The following is a 16,648-nucleotide window of genomic DNA, read 5'->3' as shown; positions in this document are numbered from 1 at the left end:
ATTCGATGGAAAGAAACAGAGTGCGGAATTATATCGAAAGTGGAAAATGCAGATCAGGAAGGAAGATTTCTTTGATAACTCAAGAGGCAGTGCCCTACTTTTTGAAGCTAGATCAGGGTGCCTTAGAACATGCAGCTACAAAAAGAAATTTAACAATGGAGATGACGCATGTGCTGTATGTGGTAACTCCAGTGAAACAATTCACCATATTATACTTGAATGTAACGGTATCCATTCGGAAGTTGATGCAGGCACAGGCACTGTTCCTGAAGCTCTGGGGTTTGGAGACACCAGTGGCCGGGTGAATAAACTGGTGGTGGAAACTAGCAAAAAGCTACTGGGAGATTGGTGGCTTAAAAGCAGAGAGGTGACGTTTTGTTAGTAATGTAGAAACAAAAATTTAATAAATAGAATGATGGTTTAGTTAAACAATCTAAATCAATAATTAAGATATAGGTAGAACAATGAGCATGATAGCTACTGCTACCACCCCGTTTCAAAGGGGACGCTCCTATATTCACCCCATCCATCCAATAAGATCGAACAAGCTGGCATTTCAGCTGCATCTCATCAAGAGAAGCAGCGCCCCGGTTTTCTGTGGGGACATTTGGCTGCGCGCTGTCGCATTTTTTTCTTTAGCTTGAGAGAAATACAGATTACAAATAATGCTAGCTATATCTATATACCTGAGCAGGACACCTTATTAAAATACTGCAAATGTGTTTTATTCACAGGCATCTAATTATTTAATTTTTCACTGGTTTAGCCAAGAGGGCAGATACCGATAAGCCCATTCCCGAGAATTATATCAGGAAATTTTATTCTCCTTACTCGTTAGCAAATAGGTGTGCGTAGATAGAAAGGTAAAGTACACTATACTTAGCCCATTCCTTTATATTTAAGCCTCACAAGTTCGCGGAAGTTATATATAAGCACAAATTTTTCTAAGTTAACTGAATGCGCTCTACAGCCATGACGTAATAGCTGCACAAAGTCACCAAATATTTTGTTAAATATATTTCTTTTTCGCAAGCAGGGTGAAACCAAGAAGCTTGCCCGGTTCCGGGTGCTCTGTTTTGGTCATCTCCAGCACATTCTATGCCAAGACGCATGCTACTCTTGCACTTGAAAGCAGCACAAAAAATCTTGTTGCAAATTTTTTCCTTCTTCCGTCCGTCTTCTCCGCCTCCCCCGCAACCTCAAGCTGTTGAATGTTGAAGCAATGAAGACACCTGTCAGCAGTATTCCCAGGTAGCACATGCGACCGGCCCGAGATTGGAAATTGATTGGAGATGTGTGGTCCACCAATGGCCCGGCGTTGCCAATGCGCTACCAATACTGGTACAGCCATGCAATATCATTAACCACTCTTGGACCAGTGATTTACATGTTTCCCCCTTGATTGGCATTCATGGGCTATCAATGGGCAATAATGGACCTTACGTACAGGATTGCTTGCCAACATTGTATATGACGGCCAATATTACCTAGCCATCTGCAATGTCTTGCCCATAATTCGCGATTCATGGTAGACATTGGTAAATATATTCCTGCCAGTATATATGGCTTGTCGAGATTGAATATAGCTTGGCATTCAGTGGTCAATATCATCCCGCCGGTCTTAGTGGCTTACCAACATTGTATGCATCTTTAGTTCAAGGCGCCGATATTGCCCACCCAGTGGTGGCCACTGGCCTACAGTGAACATATCATGGCATGCATTGGTAAATATTGGTCAATATCCCCCTGCCAATTGTGAAGGCATCCCAACATTGTATATATGCAGATACAATGGTCGATGATTGCATACAATGGTAAATATTGCCCTGCCAGTATAGCTGGCTTGTCGACATTCATTATATCTTGGCATATATTGGTTAATCTTAACCCACCGGTCTTAGTGGCTTGCAAACATTGTATACTTGTTAGTTCCACTGGGCAATATTTCCCAATAAGCTGTGGCGACTGGCCAGCATTGCCGCTTCCATGGCATACAGTGGGAAATATTGCAATGCCAGTTTTGATTGGTTGTCAGAATCGAATTTATCTTGGCATACATTGGTCAATATCCTCCCGCCAGTCGTCTTGGCTTTCCAGCATTGTATATCTGCAATTAAAGTGGTCCATGTTGCCTGACAAAGTGTAATGACTTGCCAAAATAACCATACATATTTACATAGGTTAACCAATATTTCTTGCCATCATTAATGGCCTGTCAATGTGAAATATTCACTGCCATATGATGGTCAATATTTTACTGCTACTTAAGATGCTTTCCCAATATTTTATTCATCATGAGTTAAAGTGGTCGATATTTTATGGGCAGCTGCGATGGCTTGACAACATTGCACGCATCACTATATGCATTGCTTGATATGATTTTTTTATTTTAGCTGGCTTAACTACAATGAATATATTTTGGCACACAGTGGTCCATGCCGCCATGCCAGTTTTGGGGACATTACAACAATTAACATGACTGGGTTGTAGCGGTCGATATTGTCCACTGAGTTTTCACGGCCGGTAAAACATTGCACATTGCTTGCAGATATTAAAGATCGATTCTCAATCTGCCCTGATATACTTTAACGTCCCGAACAATACTGTCGTGTCCTTCGCGGTGGCTTTCAAGTATGTTTTATACATTGTCAATAATATAGAAACAGTAGTAGAGAACATTTATTCAAGAAAAATTGCTTGGGTGGTAAGTACACGGATGCTATAGGGTTCTCCCCCATTGCTCCGTTGAATGAACCCCTGCCGGCATAAGGCTTCAGCTTCTTGACAAACCCATGCCATGAGATAAAGGCAGTGATTCTTTAGCTAAAACATTTAGAAAGCTCCGAAATGAATGATTGGGTGGCACTACGCATGAAAGCAGGGCATGCTTCGTGCAATGTTGCCGTCGAGTCGGACGCGTGGCTTATGCCGTCTACGAAGCGCTTAGAAATGCCCTACTATTGCGCTGTTCTCAACTGTGAAGAAGTTTAAAAGTTTAGAACGCGCAGCCGTTTTAGGCCCTACCATTCCTTCTTACGTCTTCATAGTGATGCGTGAGGACACTAATACGTCAAAATTTTAAGAATACTTAGTCGCCTTCCTCGATAAAATCGCCACAAAACAGACGCATAATTTTTTTAAGCTGACAGCGGTCGCTGACTATGTATAGAAACAGAATACGGCGCAGTATGCAAGCATACTTCTGCAATCTGCAGTAGGCCAGTAAGACGTAGCACCTTCGAAGCCATATATACTAGAGGTTGTTAGGCCTGCTTAATTTGCTGTGATGTAATTTTACATCCATATCCTGAAAACGTTTGTCCATAACTGGAAATGGACACATAAATGCTTTATTGATGCACTATTTCATTTGCGCGGTGAAGAAAAGATAAAATTCTGGAAAAGAGAGGTCGAAGAAATTGTGCTAGTGAAGGCAAATGCTTCACTAAAAGAAAAGGAAGAGAAGCTTCAACTAGCAGCCTCCTGCGTAGAAGTATATGTCAAAGCAAGGGGGCTCCAGTGTTCCACCGAGAAATCGGAGCTACTAAGAATATGGCGAGCGAAAAGGAACAAAGAACCACCCACTGATGAAGATCTAAAGCTAAAGTTATACCTAGAAGGGGAACTCATTTCGGAGAAAACGATCATCAGAGTGCTCGGAATGTTGATACAATCGAATAAACGCTACACCCATATACTAGCCCAACTGAGGGCATCTACCCTCCAGGTGGCACGCATGATAACACGCGTAGCACACCGGAGGTCGGGCTTGAGGGAGGAGAACACGCCCAAACTGGTCGCGAGCCTAGTGGTCAGCCGAGTGGCATACAGCCTTCCGTATTACCACCCTCTCAAGAGCGAAATACAGCACGCAGACACGATCCTGAGAAAAGCGTACAAGACGGCACATCACCTACCGCACAACACCTCCACGGAGAAACTCCTAGCTCTGGAATTGCACACCACCTTCGACGAGCTGCGAGAGGCGCATATCAACGCGCAACTGCGCAGGTTGCAACAAACACCGACGGGCAGAGAACTTCTGAAGAAGCTAGGATAGTCAGACCAAATTAAAGAAATACTGAGACCCGCAGACATTCCGGATGAATATCCAAAATAATAAGGATAGCACCAATCCCGAAGAATAGGGACCCAAACCTTCATACGTGCCGCAGAGAGGCAACAGCCGCATACCTGCAGAAGCTAATAGCCCCAGAAGAAGCAACGGTATATGTGGGTGGGCCACATACATATGTGGGCCACATACGTCAGGACGAGTGGGCAGGAACACTCAAACGCGGTATCGATGCTTGTTGACTCGAATCTACGAGAAGTGGCCAGCGCATCGCTGAAAGAGTGCTCAGTCGTCGAGGCCGAGGAGGTAGCCGTAGCTTGGGCCCCGGCGGAAGGCTACAGGAAGAAACAGTCGCTGAAAATTTTGACAGACTCGCAAGCAACTTGCCGCAACTATCTGCGTGGCAGAATCGGTCATCGAGCGATCCGCATAGTTCGTTCGAGTGGCCACCCAATGAAACAACCTGAGGAAGAAGACCTAATCAGAAACACGATTGCGTGGACATCGGGACACACTGGTGTAAGGGGAAACCAGAAGGCGGACGAGATAGCTCGAGGTTACACTCAATACCGGGCATCTAACACGAACGACCCTCTGGACAACGATCCCGTACCCCAAGAGTACTCGGCAATCCTGAACTACTACAAAGGCTGCAGAAGGAGGTATCCACCCTCGCACAGTTCCCTCAGCAAGGAGGACGCCGTCACATGGAGGCAACTATAGACAGGTTCCTTCCCGAACCTACACACACTACACAAAATGTACCCCACACAATACACAAACAAATGCCGATGCGGCTTAGACACATCCACGCTATATCACACAACGTGGGGATGTCAGGGAATTCCAGTAGCGCCTATCATAACAAACCCGAGTGTGGAGCAGTGGGAGGGAATGCTCTCAGGCGACCGGCGGGAAGACCAAGGTCTGATCCGACGGGCCCAGCTGGCGGCGGTCCCCTGCGGGGCCCTGGAATAAGGGCGGACGACCACCGCTACGGAAGATGGTAGACATCTAACCACCACAACCTCTATAGAAGAAATAAATGTTTATTCTTTCTCTCTCCTGGAACCTACTTTGCCAGCGTTTCTCTGAGAGCTTATAGATATAGAACTTGTCATGTCTTTTTTTTTGTTTCTTTCTTTATTATTTCAGTTTATAAGGCAACAATATATACTCTGACCACCATCGCCGTTACAAAATTTAGCACAGATAGATCTGTGCCATTTGATTCTGAAAGGAAAAGCATATGCCGCTGACTTTGGGAGAAATGTCTTTACATTTACCAACATACAGCCACAAGCCTAAAACCTTTTCAATAGCCGGAAATGAAGGGGTCAACAGCGAATTCTCTACCTAAATTTAGCTCTGAATATGACTGCATTAACTACAAAGCTAATGTCTAAGCGTACAAAAAACTTCCCAAAGAAAAATTTGATGAGGACCGCACCTGTGTCTTACGCATTTTTAGCGGTCCCACTTGTTGCGTAAAAGCTGTAGAGGTTTAATAAAGCGTGGCCTATTTCAAGATGTTCAAAGCCTAAAATGTGATGATGCAAGATCAGAAAAGCGAAGTGAGAGGCAAGCAGCCGTTCTTTGTCAACGACAGCACTCGTTATTGCGCCTTTGTATGCGTTGTGCATGCCACATATGTTGATGGCATTGGTAAAAGGCAAGATTTTAGGAGCGCTTCACGACGGCGCGAGAGGTATGCTTGCAATAGGAAATTTGCATGAAAAATGAGATGGACAAGTGCCGTGGAACTAATTCTCAGAAGAAAATACCTTCGACCTAAACCTGCCTCCTCGGTTTTTTTTTTATTTTATTCCCAACGGTGACGCCAAGACGTCATTCACTGCCGTTTGCTTACGTCTATGTGTTTACCGTTTCTTTTTATCCCTGGCGTGGCTCGCTCAGGGTGCGTGAAAGGCATTGGGCTTTTTCGAATTTTCAGGAGACATAGCAGTTTTACGCAGCAGCAAGAGATTGCTAGAGCATTCCTTCGCTTTCAAAGCAAGTACTCATTCTCTAGGAAGGCTGCTGCTGCGGTGCTGCGCTTGATTTTGCACGGCCTCACTAAGGGTGAAATGTGTCTATCGAAACCGGCAAAAAACGTTTTCTGAGGACTGTATTGTGGTGTTCTATGAGTTATTCTAACTGGTTTTGAGCAGGCACTGCACAGAATCGTACACTGAAAAAGGTGAGTGCAATTATTTTTCTGTATGACGTACCAGGTACTGGTCCACACATGAAGCAAGGTCATTTTGTCAGCTTTCAACTCTACGATAGAAACCACTGAATAACGACGGTGGTTTCTTTTAAGGCGGATTTAGTGTGGCTTTTAATTATTCTCTTACATTCATGGTAGCGCTGCCTATTTCCTGAAAACTTTAATATCTAAAGCGATGCACGACATCAGCTCATGAATCATAATGATAAAGCATGGATAAAAGCCTTACGTTTACTGCGTCGTTCTGTGATGGCCTGTATGATACACAAGGGGAAAGCACAAGAAAGAGTTGAATGCATGACCGCATACAACAATATTACGACTCCCGCCCTTTGCATTCTTTCGCAAAGAACGAGGGCGCATGTCATATCGTTAACATGAAAATATTCGTTATGGTCTCGAAAGCACAGGTTCAAATCAAGAAACTGTAAATGCTGATCTTCAGAAAACAGTAAAATATTTGTTGTTTGAAAGAGAATGGCATAACTTAAGCTGGCTGAATACGGCCTCGAGATGTGAGTACCTGAATTTCTAGCTCTAAAGAAGGACGTACATTCATGACACACGAAGTCCACGTTGACCAGCTTCCATTATATCTATAAATGTTATTTTTGCTTCCAAGGCCTAGGACATATTGTCTCTAGTCCTACGTTGCAAACGAATGTCTATTTTGAACAATAAATAGATAACCTTTCGTAACAGCTAGCTCAGAAATGTGGACAAAAATTTAGCTCCCTGAATTACCTGTTGTCGCCTTTCCCTGAACAAGAACTCGTTGGCGTGCATTTTTTAGAACAATGTGAAACAAATTGTATTCGCAGACTGAAGCGTATCGTAATTCTGAAAACGCACAGGTCATTTGCCTTTTGGTGGGAGGCCGGATAAGTTTTAATCAATGAATTGAAGTGTACTTCTAGCGGGGGTGAAGTGAGCCTTCTGCTTATACTTTTTCAGTACACGTTGTGCGTGCTTAGTTCCTCTAAAAAGCCCTGATTGCCACATTCGTATGTAGACGTAAAATATTTTAGGCGCCCATAAGCTCTTTGCATCAAAAGCCTAGTAATACAAGCGGCGATTCTGAACTCCCTCAGCGCTTAGTCACCCATCTACGCACACACCTAAACGGATATATTTCCGTCCCCCTTTTTCTTCTCTGGCCTTTTTAACGTACTCTCCTAATTCCTGGTGAAGTCCTATTTGCTGGATGTATTCTGCACTATTGGAAACCTTCTTCCAGCTAACCAGTTTCTTGAGCCTCTATCCCTTGAAGGAGCCATAACTGCTATCATCTGAGCATAAAGTGATTACTGCATTTCACTCCTCAAACGTTAAATATTAAATCCTCGAAATGTGTGCTCATTCGGCGCAGTACATAGATTTCAAATTATTTTTAATATTATTAACAGAATTAGCTTTCTAGTCTGACAACGATTTGCCGTGGACGTCACAACGAGATATCATAACCATGTCGTCTGCTATTCGCGATGTCGGCTGCACTCTTGCATGCACGTCGTGGATGGCAGTCATGAAGTTTTTTTTTTCTTCAGCACAAATAATTTATTCACATATTATTTCTGTTTTTAGAACCCGTCACTATAATATGCGACCTTAGGGATCCTCGGACTTGTTTTTTGGGCTTCGTCTAGAGATTGCCGAGGAGGCCAAAATCGATGGGTTCATGCTGTATAATTAAGACACACAATCAGAAGGACAATAATCTTTCATTATAAGAATTAGCTTGTTTTAGCTACACCCACTCCCGCCTATGGGGCTGAAGCGTGCAGGCTAATCAAGAGAGTTCTACTTAAGTGTAGGACAACCCAGAGGGCTATGGAACGAAAAATGGTAGGGGTAACATTAAGAGATGGGAAGCGTGCAGAGTGGGTCAGAGGAATAGCTCAAGTTACCTATATTCTAGTGGAAATTAAGAAGAAGAAATGGGAATGGGCAGGACATGTAGTGCGAAGAGAGGATAACCGATGGTCGCTTAGGGTAACAAACTGGATTCCAAGGGAAGGAAAGCGTAGCAGGGGGTGACAGAAAGTTAGGTGGGCGGATGAGGTTAAAGGGCCACTGTCCAGGGAAGGCCCTTTTAAGCAAAGGAGCCCAGTGTTTCGATCAGGTACCGGAGATAGTCTGTGCAAAATGCTACAGTGACACGCGCGCCGCAAAGCATCGAAAATACAATTCAAAGCTCTCTCATGCTCTCCTCCGGGAAGCCAGCTTCCCCGTTTCCTGCGCTGGCCCGACGTGCCACAGCAATGACGTACGTACCGCGAACGATGTCCATTCGTCTCGCTGACTGACGGGAGAAGGATGGGTGTCTAAAGCTCGCAGCGCGCTTTTCCCTCGCCACGGCTAGACTGAATCCAGCGGCGCGCGCTCCCTCGACCGTTTTTTTTTCTCGCACTCGCGGAGAGCCACGCCCCACCTCCCGCCAAACGCGGAGGAGGAAGGGAAATTTGTATTGCGGAGGCTAGACGACCTCGGGCAGGAGAGTGAAAAACCTTTGCGAGGGAACGGAAGGAGAGAGGCATGACAGAATCGGGTGATTGCGGTGGCTGTAACTGCGTTATCAGTTACTCTTTTCAAAAAACATTTTGCGGCCTTGCGTTCTAGGGGCGAAGTCTCACAGTCACCGGGGAAGAAAATATTTTCGACTGGAGGGGGACAGTGGGCCTTTAAGAAGTTCGCAAGGGTCAAGTGGCTGCAGTTAGTACAGAACCGGGTTAAGTGGAGAAATATGGGAGAGGCGTTCGCCCTGCAGTAGGTGTAGTCAGGCTGATGATGATGACGATGATGATGACTCCCGCATATAATAAAGCACTTGTACAACGCTTCCTTCAGCCGTGCACATGCGCCGCGAAAGTGTGGAGGGGTTAGCGTTATATGTTTCTGATTGTTGAGCTATTGCCGTCGCCCTTACAGCCCCAAAACTAAAAAGTAAATCTCAAACAGGCATACCTTGACGCGAGAGCATACCTTGCAACATTAGAGGAGCACGCAAAACGTTTGAATGAAGCGGTACCAGTTGAATATCTGTAATATGTACGTGTTAGTCAGACCTAATTATTTTCGGCAGGTAAAGCGTTTTCGCAAAACTATGTTCAGTCTGGCCATGGTCAGCGCACGAAAGCATGTGCCGCCGCCGCTGCTTCAGTCCCGTCATCGCAATACCCAACGCGCTTCGATTGATCTTCACTGCATGTCCACACCGAACAATTGCCTCCAAGTCTCCGCCATCTCCGTCTCGCCTACCCCGAATCCGGGCGCGCAACTGCGACCAACTCCCGAGCCTCACCTACTGTCTTTCTAGTTCTTCTTCAGCAAACCACTGGTGAATGCTTTAACGTAAGCATACACCATTTAGTATTAATGTGTGAATCCTAAACTCCCGCAGGAATGCGCCGATTCACGAATTACAGTTACGCCCGCAGCGTATTTGTTTGCATAGCTTTTGTAATGACTGGATGTATGCTGCTTGTTCACATGGTATAAAATGCAAGCTGAGCTAGCAATATCAAAACTATCCACTTCTTTTCGCACCAGTTGCACCTTTATTTGTTCACAAAATACAACTGCGCTGCAAGAAGCGCCATGTATGCTACGTCCCCTGCCATCGCCGGGTATACACAGAAGCGGCGCCGACAGCTAATGCCTGCTGCACTGCCTAGACAGGGTCACATACCGACGCTTCCCGCTCAATTTGCACTCGGTTTGTGATGTAAGCAGCCATCGAGTTAGTGTCGCTACTGCCAGAATTACACTCGATGGCCATATGCAACCGCTGAAGCTAGTGAATGCGCGCTCCGTAATCGCCGAAACTCCTGACCTGAACCCCGGCGTACTAGCGCTAGGCCTGCTCGTCGCTGAATGAGCCGGCAGTTCACAGCCTACTAACATTTCTGGCCGAGGTTATTGCTGATGGCAAGGGGGAGCATATAAAGTTAGCTTACTGTTGTCTTTTTCTAACACGGTTAGGCTACTGACAAGCGCAAGTGTTCAGGCCGTTCTCTCATCGAGTGTCAAGTTCTCGCTCGGCCTCCGATCTTACCAGAACAGATCGGCCGACCGTTCGATGATCAGTTTCATCAGCGTCGTGGGACCGCAGAACTTCACACTACGATGATAGGCGACCGTTGGCCGGGCTGGCGTCGTCGCCGGTGTAATGCGAAAGGTCATCTCATCAGTCGGCTAAGGAAGCTATACCGCGCAGCTCACAAACTGTGACTGTGCCCTATGCTGAAGAAAACATGCCTTGCTCTACATCGCTTTCGTGCGGTTACATTTTCATCAAGCATTTCTGCATGAGGGACGATCACTGTGTCAATGCTCCAAACAAAAGGACGTGTCTTTTGATATTGCTGCCTGCTTTCCAGACGGCGCTCCATCGACATGTGGCCCTATCAGTGTATTTGTAGTGCACAACTCAAAGTTGTACTTTTTGTTATCGCTCGAGGGCGTGGACACATCTTTATCAACTTCTTTGTTAACCGTGATGAATCGAGATGTATCTCGAAGATTCCAGCCATTCACACGTGTTTCTGCAAATGATCCTGGTTATGCTAGCCACAACTAACGGCTTTATCTTGATGGTTCCTCGTCGCATTTAAAATGAGCGTTGACGGTTGCGACGGCCATTCTTTGTTCGACGACCGACGAGCGCGATTGGTGCTATCGCTGCCACCGATTGCTTAGTTCTTCGGCGGACGCAAGTCAGCCCAATAGATTATTCAAGTTAAGTTCAAGCCTCCTTATTTGTTACCAACGGTGTTGTCACCACTACGTGAGATCTGATGGAGGTGCTGCCCTTTGAGAACAGGCCGAGCCATTCAAGCGAAGACCAGGCATCGTTCCTGTCACCTTGAGAGACCAGTCTACAGGTCACCGTGCCAGCCGCGATTTCGAGGGCTGCAACCCAAACATGGTCTGCTACCGTACTCCATTCAACCCCGAAAGAAGGCTCCAACATTGACAATGGCCCAGTTAACAGCACCGGATGTCTTCGTGCAGCCTCGGGAACTACCCATTTTCGATGGACTGCCTTGAAGGTGCGGAAAACTGGATGAACCTTTTTGCCAGCGTGGCACCATTCACTGGCTGAAACTACGCATCGAAACTCAGGCAAGTCTACTTTGCTCTTCAAGGACCTGCACGAACCTGGTTCGAAAATAATGAGACTTGTTTGAAGAACAGAGAGATATTCAAAGTGGAGTTTCTGACGACCTTCGAAAGTTCCGTCAGAAAAGAAGGAGCCCAGGCCTTCTTCCAATCAAGAATTCAGCTTCCAAGTGAGTCTGTTCTCGTTTACAACCAGGAAATCAAGCGTGTCCTCCGCCTCGGTAAACGAAACATGACGGATGATGATAAAGTGAAACTGTTACTGAAGGGTATGAAGGAATACCCTTTTGCAGCTGTTGCTAGGAATTAGCCGACAACAGATATCTGAATTTGAAAAAGAAGCGTCGTACATCGAGAGGACTATTGAGGCCTGTATGTTCCAATATAGTCGACCACTTGCCGCAGTCTGTGGAACCCCTTGAAGGGACCACCTACAAGCGCAGAGAGCCTACAAGACCTTATCCGCGAGGTCGTTCTGGAAGAGCTGCGCCGGCTGCTTTCATAAATCCAACAACCTTAAGTAGCTACACTAGCAGACGCCGTCCCTGAAGGACTGCACCAGGCGCTTGGGAAACCTACTTTGGCGGATGCAATGAGCAACCTCAAGCAATTTACGACACCGCTGCCGCGCGCCGTCCTGCACCCCGCCGCGACACACCAAACCCCCCTCGATGCGAACTAAGTTCTCCGAATGCCGCCACTTGGCCCCTGCCCTCCAAACCTATGAACGACCTTCAAGGTACAGGAAGGACGACGCCTGGAGGATTGGGAACCTCCCGCTATGCTCCCATTGCAGCGTGGCGGCCACATACTGCGCCACATCCTATACAGAAGCATCAGCCTGCGCGGCTTTGCCATCTACGCCCCACGACCCCGCCCTGGCGAACGACCACATGAAATCGACGACTACCTGCGTAGGGCAGACTAAGCATCGTCAAGTCGTCCGTTCCACTCTGCATCGCCGTACTGCTCGCAATTTGCATCGCCGGGCCCCAGTTACTTCCAAGGAAGGTCTCCTAGCTCCCGTAGGGGAATCTCAAGGCAGCAACCCTTGGAGGTGAGATTGCTTAACGGCGAAAATCCGAAGATCCTCCGTCGCCGACGACGAGAGACGACGACACCGCTTTTACGACGACGCACCCTATAAAGACCACAGGGACAATCACACGCCCAGGCTATAAAGTGACACCGCCGCAATGTACGACAACATCGACGACAGCACGACAGCAAGCCGACACCGCTGCCCAGCAAAGTAACGGTGTGTTCAGGCCGTGAACCCAGTAAATGACGTAGCTGAGATTGAACACCAAGGCCCACGTTCAATGCGAGGTCGCTAACAAATAACCTTGAAGTTGCGGTCGGCAGTCGCACAGTCATTACCCTAGTAGACACCGGAGGTGACTAATCAGTCATCATTGGACCGCTTGCCTTCCACCTCTGATAAATAACGGCCACTTGGAACGGCTCGCTGATTTGCCCCGCTGAAGGCAACCTCATTACACTGTCGGTGCGATGCACTGCAAGAGTAGCCGTGAATGGCCTTACTTACCCCTATAGTTTCGTGGTTCTACAAAAGCGTTCAAGCGACATGATTTTGGGCATGGACTTACTAAATGAACATAGGGCGATCATCGACCTCAGATCCAAGCTCATCCAGCACTTGGCGGACAAAGCCATACCGTCTACGACAACTTACGTCCTCGGTAGAGAATTTACTGGGCCGCCTCGATCAAGCGTCCTAGTTTGCGTGGTATCGCAGAAATAGACACCACTGAAGTATTCATCGAAATAAACTACCATTTGCTCTTGCAACAAGCTCTCGTCTTCGAAGGAGGCATCGGCGACTTCCGGAGATGACAAGCTCTGGTGCTGATAACAAATTTCAAAGAATACCGACATCTCAACAAGGGCACCACGATCCCTTTTCTCGACGAATCAGCAGACATACAAGTTGCATTCGCGCTCCCCAACCAGCCCCTGGAAAATTCAACTGACCAAGTTTGTCAGCTTACGCTTGACATCAACCCGCCATTACCCCACAGTAGAAAAGACCAGATTCGCAGTTTTCTTCGAAGACACAGCGAGTGCTTTTCGTCAGCATCGAAGGTGCGACAAACACCATTTTACCGTTTTCTTCGTCCTCTCAAGCTGAAAAAAACATAAACAAAGGAGACGAAGCCCGGGCCAGGAAAAACTTTGCCAGGCTTAAAACGAATTAATAAATAAATAAAAGGGAGCAAAAGCTCGATATAAAAAAAAAAAAATTTTAAAAAGAGCAGTAGAGTTAAAAAAACAAACAAAAAACTAACGAGGTCCGTGTCCAAAGGTTCTGCGTGCTAACTTAAACAAGAATAAAAAGAAGAAAAAAAAAACAGAAGGTAGCATCTAGACCTGCAAATGAAACAAAAACTGGAACCACAATCGGAAAAAATGTAACAGCCGTAAAACAAGCAAAAAATGACAAAGAACATACAGAGAGAGAGGCAGACGTACAAATCCCAAAACATTAAAACGACTAATGTAGAATAGTAAACTGGACAGTCCCCAAAAAAGAAATAAAAAGTCGAGTGGACAATAGAGTCTCCTACGGCATGGCGATCGTTGGTCAAATATACAACGAGAGAAAAAAAAACTAAATAAAGAGCAGCAGAATCAAAATAAAAAAAAAGAAAGTGCTGACACCAAAGACAAGTGGGAAAGGATGAGAAAGAATTGTAAAACCTAGACAAAACAAAAGAGAAAAAAAACTAATAAATCTATTCTGATGCGAAAGACGTCCGTCAATAAGCCAGATTATGTTCACCGCAAAATGCTCGGTAAAATAAACGATGGAGGAAAATACATAACAAAATAACTACTGTACCCCTATAGCGGACTCGTCGGACAATCACAGCTGAAAAGGCAGAATCATATCACAGAAGACTAAAAAGATAATAATAACTGCACTCATTTCAAAGCAGTATGAATGCTGCTCATGCGGACCTGGCGGTGTAGGCAAGAGTGATTGCAGTCATGCGCGAACCAGAAAAACTGAAAAGCATGCCTAAAGCCCTTTGCTCAACACAAGAGCACGGAGCCCTCCCCTGTGCAGAGTGTGGTAGGGTGTCTGCAGGACCCTCCGACGAAACCGTCGCCCCCACCACCGTCAGTCTCAAGCACAGGATGAGCAGGTCATCTGCTGGTGCTTGTAAAAACAAAGATGGAGAGTCGGCGGCATCGAAGGGCACGCCACGACGAAATGCAAATGGACACGTAGAAATGTAATCCAGTAGGCATACGTGGCTTGCGTACTGTAGCCATAGGCGCCTCCGTGAAAGCAAGTAGGCCCGCTCGAATCAGACAGGCTGAAATGAAGACCATTCTTCCTCCTCTCTACAGAGCGTGATTGGCGGTCGGCAGGAGACTTCGAGGAGTTCCTCCTCCCCAGACTGAAGTACAGGATCTAACGGAAATTCGCTAGTGCTTATAAAGCCAATGACAGACTGTTGGCAGCAGCGGAAATCACGCCACAATAGGAAACAGGTCAAAAATGCACCCAAGTAATAAAGCAGTCAGAAAAAAAAAGGAGAAAGAAAGGATACATGAGAAGAAAAACAACGAACTCATGCAAAATATTAGAGAGAAAAGAAAACGATATTAACTCTAAATGATTACGTATATATTTGAAAAGCATGTTTTGGGAAAAAAGCATAGAATGGATTAGGACAGAAATAAAGAGAAAAAAACATAAGTAACCTTTCAGTGGAGATATGTAGAAAAATAAAACCTGCGGCATATAATTTACAACTTGAGTAATATCAAGCAAATAGTTCACATAAGAGAATAATGTTAGCGACAATATTCAGGCATATAGCTGCTTATGTGTTGAACCATTTGAAATAAAATTGCACAAGCGACATGACTCCTAAAAGAGTCGGGCATTAAGCCGCTGTAGTAACTGATGAACTAAAAGACTTCAGGCGAGAAAGAAAAGGAGCAGGAAGGGAACAGTCTTGGAAGTAGTGATGGACGTCATTACACATCTTACAGCAGGAACAAAGTGAAGAGGAGGATAGATGTACTTTTTTTAAAATGAAAAGAATATCTGCCATGCCCTGTAATTAGAGTAGAACTCGCATTCCGGGGCGGACAAATTCGTTGTATATTCAGTGTATCAGGTATCCAATTAAATAATAAATAATATCGGACACCCACCCATGAATGGGGCACATGCGTCCCTCGGCTTGGCGCCCGGCTCACACAGGGGTGTGCGCTTGGAAGAAGCTCCGCAAATCCTGCTCCACTCCTTCTGGGGCAAAATAGTTCCGAACACCTCAACCTGCAAAGGTGGTTCGAGTTACTGTGTTGCACGGAGTTCAAAACTGAAAACGAGTTGTGTCCTGCACGCGCGAAAACTTAGAAAAGCCTTTAAGGTTCAAGTGCAAAACCTCTAAACGTACGAGCCTACACCACTTTCCAAGCACCGCATTATAATAGACAAACACGCCTGACCTCTGCGCCAAATCCCGTACCACGTATCATCATGAGAAGATCAATCCATTCTCTAGCATGTTCAGAACTTGCTTCATGACGACGTCATCCAGCCATCAACGAGCCCCTGGGCGGCATCAGTTCTGGTGAAAAAAGACGAGACACGTCCTCTATGCCTTAATTACCGCCGCCTGAACAGTATAACGAACAAGTACGTGTACCTTCTCCCGCACATCGACTACATATGGAGCGCCTGTTTAATGCAGGTTACTTCTCATAAATGTGCTTAAAGAGCAGCTACTGTAAAATCGGGATCAATGACAGAGATTTCGAGAAGACCGCATTCTTCACACTAGACGGCCTCTTCGAGTTCAAGGTAATTTCATTCAGCCTCTGCTCCGCACCCGTGACGTTACAGCGAATAATGGGTACAATACTGACTGGCTTAAGGCGGCCGATTTGCCTGGGGTAATAACAATGTCGTTGTTTTCGGTTCGACCTTTGAATACCAACTGGAAAGGCTTCGCACAGTTCTCGATATACTCGTGTAGTTAGGGCTGACGCTCAAAGCACAAAAGTGCCACTTCACTTACGAGGTACTGTTGTTCCTGGCCCACATCATTAGAAACACTGAGTTTGTTCAGACCCCCCCCCCCCAAAAAAAAAAAAAAACAAGCAGTGATCGCACAGTTTTCACAGCCTTGGGACAAGAAAGCTGTGTGCTGAATTCTCGAACTATGTGCGTATTATCG

General features: G+C 46.0%; 1 protein-coding gene across 1 annotated transcript in view; it reads left to right on the top strand.

Annotated features, from left to right (window-relative positions):
• Positions 1-6,093: 6,093 nt before the first annotated feature.
• The window catches only part of LOC146195391 (carboxypeptidase Q-like), a 35,539-nt gene continuing 24,984 nt past the window's right edge, over positions 6,094-16,648 (top strand). Inside the window, exon 1 of the mRNA XM_084596784.1 lies at positions 6,094-6,275. The gene's annotated coding sequence lies outside the window, so the exon portion shown is untranslated. The remainder of the gene's footprint in view (positions 6,276-16,648) is intronic.

The sequence above is a fragment of the Amblyomma maculatum genome, chromosome 3 (genome assembly GCF_055883805.1).
Source record: "Amblyomma maculatum isolate TAMU_Amacu chromosome 3, ASM5588380v1, whole genome shotgun sequence".
NCBI classification, from domain to species: domain Eukaryota; kingdom Metazoa; phylum Arthropoda; class Arachnida; order Ixodida; family Ixodidae; genus Amblyomma; species Amblyomma maculatum.
This window is presented reverse-complemented; position numbering and strand designations above follow the sequence as displayed.